This window comes from Teleopsis dalmanni, chromosome 1 (genome assembly GCF_002237135.1).
Source record: "Teleopsis dalmanni isolate 2A chromosome 1, ASM223713v2, whole genome shotgun sequence".
In the NCBI taxonomy this organism is placed as follows: Eukaryota; Metazoa; Arthropoda; class Insecta; order Diptera; family Diopsidae; genus Teleopsis; species Teleopsis dalmanni.
Genome location: NC_051846.1, coordinates 152,350,889 through 152,360,515, shown reverse-complemented (window position 1 = coordinate 152,360,515; position 9,627 = coordinate 152,350,889).

The window sequence follows — 9,627 nt, the reverse complement described above, 5'->3', positions numbered from 1 at the left end:
AAAAGGAAAAACCACAGCTTGTGGCATAAAATTGCATAAAAATTGTATTATTGCCACCTGTAAATATTATTTAAACCACAATATAAAGTGAATTTAATATAAAAATGATAAATGGTTGAATTAATTATTGTTGTTATTAGTTCATCACTTGGAAAGTAATTTTTAAAATCTGTCTAATATGCATTCATGCCTTTTGTTGCTAATTAGTTGTAATTTGCTAATTAGTTATGCCCTTTTTGAAGTTGGCATTAGTCAATTGATCAGCTTTTCGTTTTTGTTTTGTTGTTGCACTCAATCATATTCACTAAATATTTATAAGTGAAGGCGAAAGGCCTTTCAATAATAATTTGAAATCAAAAGTGCAATCATACACAATATGTTTACTCACCCCACTGATTAAGCTATTAAAGCGGAAATGCAGATTCATTAAAAATTTGATTAAGAAATCTTGCAATAATTATATTTTGATGTTGTAATAATAAATTTTTTATACGAATATTTCATATTCCTCATATTTTTATTTTTCTCAATACGTCATGTTTATGATTAATGACTTTTTAAAATGTTTTTACTATAGATTTGTTCAACGTTTACTTTACACATATTTAAAATTTAATGTTTCCTTAAAGTCAAGCTAAATATTTATACTTAAAACATTTCCCATATACTATAAAAAGTAAATTTATAAACTATAAATAATGAGTTAACATAATTATTAATAATAAAAAATTAAATTACAAAATTTATGACAGTATAGGTATGTAAAATTAACCAAAAATTATTCTGATAAAAAGAAAAAATTTCTGAGTTTAGAAATCTGATTTAATGAATTTATATCTGTTTTTGTAGACAGTACTCTTCCAATTTACCGAAAAATGTCTTGTACAGCCCATTCGCTAAGTTGCAAAAATTGTTAAATAGAATGAATAAGTTCAATAAAATATATACAAAATATGGAAAATAATTTTTTTTATAAAAACCGAAGTCCATTTGTTTTTTGATGCATTCTATTGATTTTTAATATCCTTTCTTTAATAAGACTTATAAAATCACGATTTTCATGAAATGTATGTAATTATCTTTAGCCCATTAGTAATCCACTGTATATCTGTAAGATATTTAAGTAGAATATAAAAAATATATAATTTTTTCATTCATTAAATTGGAGATTTCTTGAATTCAGTATTTTTTATATTAAACCTTCACTGTAGGTATTTAAACGAAAACAAATATTTATTAGAATACAAAAATGGTATAACATTTTTTCAACAAAAAAAGTTTTATTATTATATATATGACAGTATAAGCAAACATATTTGATTTAAAATATTTTTTTTTGAATTTAAAATGACCAAATGTAAAAAGAAATGTTTGAGAAATGCTATATTTTTCTTAATCAACATTTTTAAATAATTATATAAAGAAAAAGTATGGGAAGGGTATAGTTAAAACTAATATTTTAACTAATAAGGGATAATAATTTATTTATAAAATATTTGGTATTTATTTTATAGAATGCATAATAAAATTGAAATAGAATTTTTGACGTCACCGTAAAAAAAACAATTGTATATTTTCTAAAAAATCCATAACCAATAAAATCAATAATTGCAAAATATAAAAAGAAATACTACTGTGTTTTAAACATTTGTTGACTTAAACACAAAGTTGTTTAAAAATGCAAAACCTTAAGCAAACTTTATAAAAATATGTAATATTAATTTGACAAACTAAATTTATTCAATACTAAATTTCAAATTATAAAGTTTAAACCGAAATCGCTGAAGATAAAAGATCACAAATGTTAATTTGTAATTAAGTATAAATTAAGTTAAACATTATGTAATTTTTTTTATTTATTAAGATTTGTTGTTATTTCTGGTTATTTTTATTGTCTTACGTATGCCAAATCGCCAAGTAACTTTGTACTAATGAGATGCAAGATACAAATCAAAATTAAATTTAAATTAATATATAGATATAGAAAATAATTTCAAGGTTTTAAAACGGTTAGATAATAACTTTTGGTTAAGCTTATAAATTTATCTTAGCAAATAATTAATTTCTTATATATAATAGAATTTAATGCAGTTTAAAAATAATTATTCAAAAAGCTTGCTGTAATTACTTCATTATAAAATAAAATTGTATATCTTAATATTAATTAACTTCAAAGGTGTACATTTATATAAATACGTAAAAAGTAATTTACTGTTCTCTGGACATAATAAATAATGTTATTTTTATTGGTTTATATCTAAAGTAAATACAAATTCAAATACACAATTATTTTTCCAATAGATTTAAATATTAACAATAAATGTGTATAACAAATAATCGAGGGTTCCGATATCATATTGATTTCTTATGTCTGATCTTGTTAACAACAATAATCTATCTGTTTACTTGACTTAAGTCTTGAATATAATTAAGCCTCAACAATTTAAAACGAATCTGGAACCACATGCCACATTTGTCAAAATGATAAATTTTACACATTAACTTAAGTGTAGGAGAAGATATTTAAATTTCAAATTCATATAGATTGTCCATAGAAACTATGTTTTGTAACATAATTTTTTAATTTGCCAACCACTTCAAAAGTACATGCTTAAGTCAAAATATTATTATTACGAAAGCGACATATTAAGATGTTTATAAAAAGTCAATAAATGGTATTGAATTAATTTAAAACTTATCAGATTCTATATAAACATCATAGTGTAAGACGTAATGAAATGCTTCTGTTTAAAACAATTTTCTTACCGGTTTAATTTAATTAAGTTTTTTATCATATCATATCAAAAATTTTGTCTTTATCATGTCACATGTATGTTAAAAATAACTACATCAATAGAAACAGCAGTAATAAATATTTTTTTTAAACTGATAAATATATTTTAATAGAAACGATACAATTTTAATAAAAATATATCTAACTGACACATTTTCAAATCTTTCGAGAAATCATTTGAGATTAAAATATCAATATTGTTATCATGATGAAAGAAATTATCCAAAGTATCCCATATTAAAGCATTGCCTAAGTGGCATAAAAACTGATCAATTCTTTTCTCTGACATGATCTATCGAATAATGAACATATCTATTAAAAATTTTAAAACACCGTAATAAAATTTTATTACTGATGGTATATTGACAGTTTATATATTGCTAAATTATTCAAGTTGTCTATCTATCCTCTTTACTATCAGAATCTAACTAAGCTGACTCATTGTCTTAACAACATATTCTATACTTATTTTAATATAGGATTAAATTATAATAAATAAAGTTTTTGACATCACTGCGAAAATGATTTATTTCAACTAATAGCCAGGACTCAGAATTGTTGCTTTATTCTTTCGACGAAGTTTTAGACATGTGTTGTGTGGGAATTGTTAGTGGTGATTGTTAGAATTTTGCACGTTACCAGTTTAACCCAAATACATACACTTTGAATCTACGCTACTTTTATTACTTACCTGAACTAAAAAACAAAAACTTATACATATTTTTTTTTATATTACAATATTTCTTTCCGTATTGTACCTGTTGCGTTTTATTCATCTTATTGAACATAATATTTTTGGGAATTGTACTATCGAAAACCCAATATCTCTTTAAAATGCAATATACAAATAGAAACAATTCATTATAACATGTTATTAATTACTTAGTATGTAGCATACTAGCTCATTTTAATGAAAAAATTCAATAATTACTAACATTAACACTGTAAAATTCAGTTGATACATCCTATATGTTATATCTTTTTCTATCCTTTCAAAAGCCTCTGTTTTAAAATTTTCTCTATTCCCTTAAATCAATTCTATATAATTCAAACTATGTTTTCATAAGAAAATTTTTAAATCAAAAAAATTTTTTTTCTTATCAAATGAATTCTTGAATTGACCATACAGCTGTTATAAATACCTCCTTTATCAGTACTGTTTGATAATATCTATTGGTTCAATTGCCCGTATATAATTTTTAGACTGTAAATATCCACGCCCCTGTAAAATTTGAGCCGCCAACCCATGTATGTACATACTAAGCCCATGTATACTTAGCTTTGCTTTCAAGTGGTGACGAATTTTGATAAATATTTATTCTTTAATAACAATTGCATTTGCTGTGCTATATTTAACTCTAACAGCTAGATTAAACTTACTTTAGATCGATTGTATTCTTCAAATCTATTTAAAGAGCTTAACATATTGTTGAATTCTACAGTCGCTTTGACAAGATAGACACAAAAGAACATTTGTTCATAACTTTTGCACCAATGGCAGAAAAATCTATCTATGATTAATAGACCCATTAAAGTCTTTTCTTACAAAATACAATTCCTAATTTAAACTTATCTTGATTTTTTCTATAACTTTCAATCATTCTTGGTAATAATAAATCCTTAACTGTTGAGGAAAATGACGGAAGGTATGCATGAGGTCATATTTAATTGATTTTTTTAAAAGTCACGAATGTTTATTTAAGGTAGAAACCATTTTCTTATATAATAATTTTTTTCCAATTGAAAGTTTATATTTATCAAATAAATATGTATTTCAATTTTTGTTGGTACAGGAAGAATAATAAAACATTTGAAATTAATAAATTTCCACTTTATTATCTAACATTAAATTCAGTTCAACATTAACGAATTTTGTTAATATTTTAAAATAATATTTTTAATACTAAACAATGCTTTTTATATTTTATAGTTTTCAGTTTTTAAAAACTGCAAAGTGAGGAAATTGATTTCTGAATCGAATAGTCACAGAGGAAAAAGCCAGCCAACAAGCCATAATTCCATTAACCGAACACAGGAAATCGTACCAATTTTGGCACATTTGCTTATTATTTGAAGTTTCTTGAATTTCTTTTTTACTATTTCTGTTAACATAAATAAAATTACGGAAGCTTAGTTTATATTTCTTTGTTAAAGAATTATTGTAATTAAATTCACGTAGATTAGATACTATGTAAATTAAAACTATTAAAAACATTCAAAAAGAAAGTACGGTACGTTTATGAGATCTCTATGTCTATGAGAAATCTATGTTTTTACAGAAATAAATAAATTCATTAAGAAGAAACAAGTCTACTCTATATAAGTATTGATACCAAAAGTATAATGCTTAAAAATTTTATTTTGAAAATAAAACCGACAGATAAAGATTTAGCAAGCAATCAGACATACATTTTATTTATATCTTCATACTATTTTTTTCATAAATTCACAAATGCGAATAGCAAAAAAAATTTTATAGATTTTTATTAAAATATTTCAATGGGAAATATATTATTGCTATAACTATTCTATCTAAATTTCTCAACAATTATGGTCTATTTTATATTGCTTAGAGAAATTAACAACGCAATAGGGTTACAAAATATACAATTATATAAATATATAATACTTAATAGATAATAATAAATATTATATTAATCTATTTAATTGTCACTATTATTTCTCAAAAAGTATCTAAAGTAAAAAAAAATGCAGTTTTTATTCTTAAATATTTATTATTTATTTTGGAAATAATCTACATTCTAAGCAGTACACATATACATTAGCTCATATAGCGGTAACATTAACCTTCTTCGAAAAATTTTGTTGAGCCATTTCTATCTCAAGACGCTAAACGGTCTATCTCAAGACGCTAAACGGTCTTTTGTCAAATTATTGCATAGAAAATAGGTTGTAAAAACGCATTATTATGCTACAAAATCTAAGAACTTACCAAATATCCAAAAAATTCAACATCTGATCGTACAGAATGAAAAATAAATATTTGAACGCATGATTCAGATTACTCGAGCATGCCTATTATATAGCTATTTTAAGAAACTTTTTCTACTATGCTATATATTTATATAGCTTAGTTTTCGAGTTATTAAGCTAAAATATTCGTCAATATTCCAAAAATACTTTGTCCCACTCAGTCAGATGTCATAGTCACATTGATTTATAAAAACCGTCAATTTCTCAATAATAAATAAAAACCCTCAAATATCGTTTACGTAATCAGTATAAATATTCGAAATACTAGATAGTGCTACATAGTCAGCAGTCTCATTGAAGTTTGGTATCTACTTTATTAAACTAATTTTAATAAAAATGATATTAATTAATAAATCCAATTCCTAATCTAATAAATTTGACTAGAACTTTGGGTAAAACACCCAATCATATCCCGGATAAAACTATCCTTAGAGCAACTGAACCATATTGCGTGCCAATTTAATAAAATTTAACGGCACCTTCCTAGACCAGTACCTATTCTAACCTGAGGATTTAACAACACTGTTCCTGATCTAAAGAAAATCAAATAAATTTTTTAAATAATATATTATTATATATATTAAATAGTTATATAATATATGATTAAAAACTAACAGAAAATTTTTTATTCAACAATTCAAAACGCCTTATAAGAAATTATTCATTCAGTGATTATAAAAGTTTTATGTAATTAAAAACACCATTGTGAAACAGAGTTCGGTCAAATTTCAATATATTATTTGGATCTACCCATAAGGTGTGAAATCAATACAATATCATTTATATGTTATATGAAGCATCTCTTAATACTGCTTTCTTTTGAGGCAATTTTTAATGTCTTGCCAATACAAGGCTGTTAAAAAAGGGGGCATATTTGATGAATGTTCGTTTTGAAAACTTTGAGAATTTGTAGATTGTCCAGTAATTAAAGTCCAGAAGTTATAAATCGCTTGATTTTGTTAGCCAAATCACTTAAACCAACACATAAGATTATAAGTTTGCTCAAAATTTTTCTTGGATACAATAAACTTCCGGCATTTAGTTGTGAAGTTTTACTGTTTTAGATATAACTATTCTGTTTGTTAACATACCCACCAACAAATTTGATATGAAAAATCGTTACTATTTTATAGTAATATATCAAAATTTTAACACAATTAGTGGTTATAAACTATCCATATTGTTAGCTGATGAATCCTAAAGCGTAAACTAAACAAGAATAGCCTTCGATTGCTATTCTGTTTGACATATCTCACATGTCTTGATTTGTTTCAAATCGGGACTACGAATTGGATTACTTAAGAAAAAAAATAATACATTTATTAATTTGATCACTGAAATAGAAATTATTTTAAAAATTATTTTTTAAATATGTGAAAATTTACTTCACATACAAACAATATTAAAATACTAAAATTTTATTTCAATTTAAAAATAATCGAATATAACTGTTACCAGTCAATTTCTTTAAATTTTAAAATTTGCCGAAAAAAAATTTAATACACATAAAAAAGTAAATACTTTAAATTCAAATGATTGTGTTTTTATTGAATTGTTAAATCCAAAAAAGAGCTAAAGAAATATGAATAAAAAAGTATAAAAATACATAAATTTTAACTGGAATTACCGCGGGGCTTAATTGAAAGCAGTTTAGCTTCATTTTTATACCGTCTTGGCTTAGTTCAGATCTGGTGTGGCAGCTTAAATGCGATGCAAATTTTACGATGGAAAATTTTAGTGACGGGAGCATCACGATGTGGATTGATAAAATACATACATTGCGAATTTATATTTTATTTTGGTTTTAATTTTGTTATTTACTACAATACTTATTTTTCCCTTTTGTTTGCATTCTACTTGGCTGGTTTTTGAACACTTAAGAAAGCAATTCCCACGTTATTATCATGGAAAAAATTACATCTCTTTTAAAATTTTGGCGCCAGTGTACTTTCAAGTGCCTTTATTTGATTTGAAGTTTTTTCACTCCTTTAAAAGATTTACATATATATATATAATATATATGATATATAATATATAATATATAATAATAATATATAATATATAATATAAATAATATATATGTATTTAATGTATACCTATAACGTATACATATATGTGTATTGTTTAATAATAATTAGTACTAGTTTTTAATAATTAAACACATTCCTGTTAAGTTTGTGTATTTTTGGCATAGTGGCGTATGAGTATCAATCGCTTATACCAGGGCTGTCCAGGTTAGATGCGATCGTGGGCCAATAAAAATCACTTACCTGATTGGAGGGCCGCAGAAGCAAATATGTATATACGTTCATAGTTGTCTTTGACAAAAATAAAAATACGGTTAAATGTTGAATTTAGTTTTATTAATTCATTAATTTAAATTTATTTATTTGGTGTAAAATAAAAATAAAATAATGCAGTTTTATCAATACACAAAAAGAAAATTTGTGATTAAAAATATGTCGCGGGCTGCACAAACATTATCCGCGGGCCGTGCTTTGTGCAGCCCTGGCTTAGACTATTTGAGATATGCAAATCTGAACATTGTCAAAATATTGTTTTCAGCACATCATAAACACAAAATTTTCAAAAACAATAGAAACTCATAAGTCTTTCCTACAATGCAGATGCACCATCTTAGCTTTTTGACTATTAACAATTACATAACAATTTTTATCTCCACAACAACAATATCCGCACAAATAGATTACATCTGATTTGGCTTGGTTGTTTCCAAGCGCATATTTATATGCAATATTGTTGACTCTTCGAATGTAGTTGCAACATTTGTTGAAAAGTTTTCATCAGGTGTTGACTTAATCACAATGAAGCAAATAAGTCTAAGCCTTTTTTTGTATAATTTTAATTATATTTGTAATGTTATTTGCTGTTATTTCGATAGCTCCACATATAATGACTACTTTATTTACGTATCTGAATGATTTTTTTTCAATTAAAATTTTTAATGTTTTCCAAAAATGTATAAAGATTAAATAAATTAGTAATTTTGTTTCATTATTGCACGCAACTAAGATTAATTTTTTTAAATGAGTTGTACTCGGCCATAAATTATTTTACACTTTTTGTTTATTCATCGTTTGTTTGGATGTTTTATTTTAAGATGTCAATATCTTTTGACCGTCGGATGTAAGTCGTAGTCCTCTTTGCAACAAAGTCAACTAACATTATGGAACTGGTTGGATCACTTTTCTTTCAATTAAAACCAAAAATACAAAATTAAATATTTTTTATGCAACCACTTCGTCATAAAATGAAGTTATTATTTTTTTTTTTATTAAATAAAATTGGCACTTTAGTTTTGTTAAATTAGATGTTTACAAGTCATTTATTTTAATTTGATGTAATAATAGATATTTATAGAAAATTTTAAACTCGAAAAATTAACAAGATCCTGAGTTTTTAAGGCACTGACTTAAGTGATCCTCAACGAGTTAAGTCCATCTAAAAAAAATAATCATATACCAATAAAAGTTATCAAAACGTTGTTTGAATAAAACAAAATTAAAACATTTTAACAAAAATTAAAAAAAAAAGTTTAAATTTGCTAGTTTTAATATTTATCTCAGCCGGAAATATGTAAATAAATTTTTTTAAATTAAATGCGTAATTGTACGGGGGCTTAGTTACAATTCAAGTAATGTAACTAAAACTCGTAAATTGTGTATTGCCATTTAATGTCAACAATTTTTTTCCATGTCCTGAACTTGGTCAAAGCATTCAACGTTGAACATTCAAATAATGTTCAGGACAACTAGTGCCATTGGCCGAAGTTACTTTTATTATGGAGATCTGCTGCGTGCTTCAAGCCCAGAAGAATT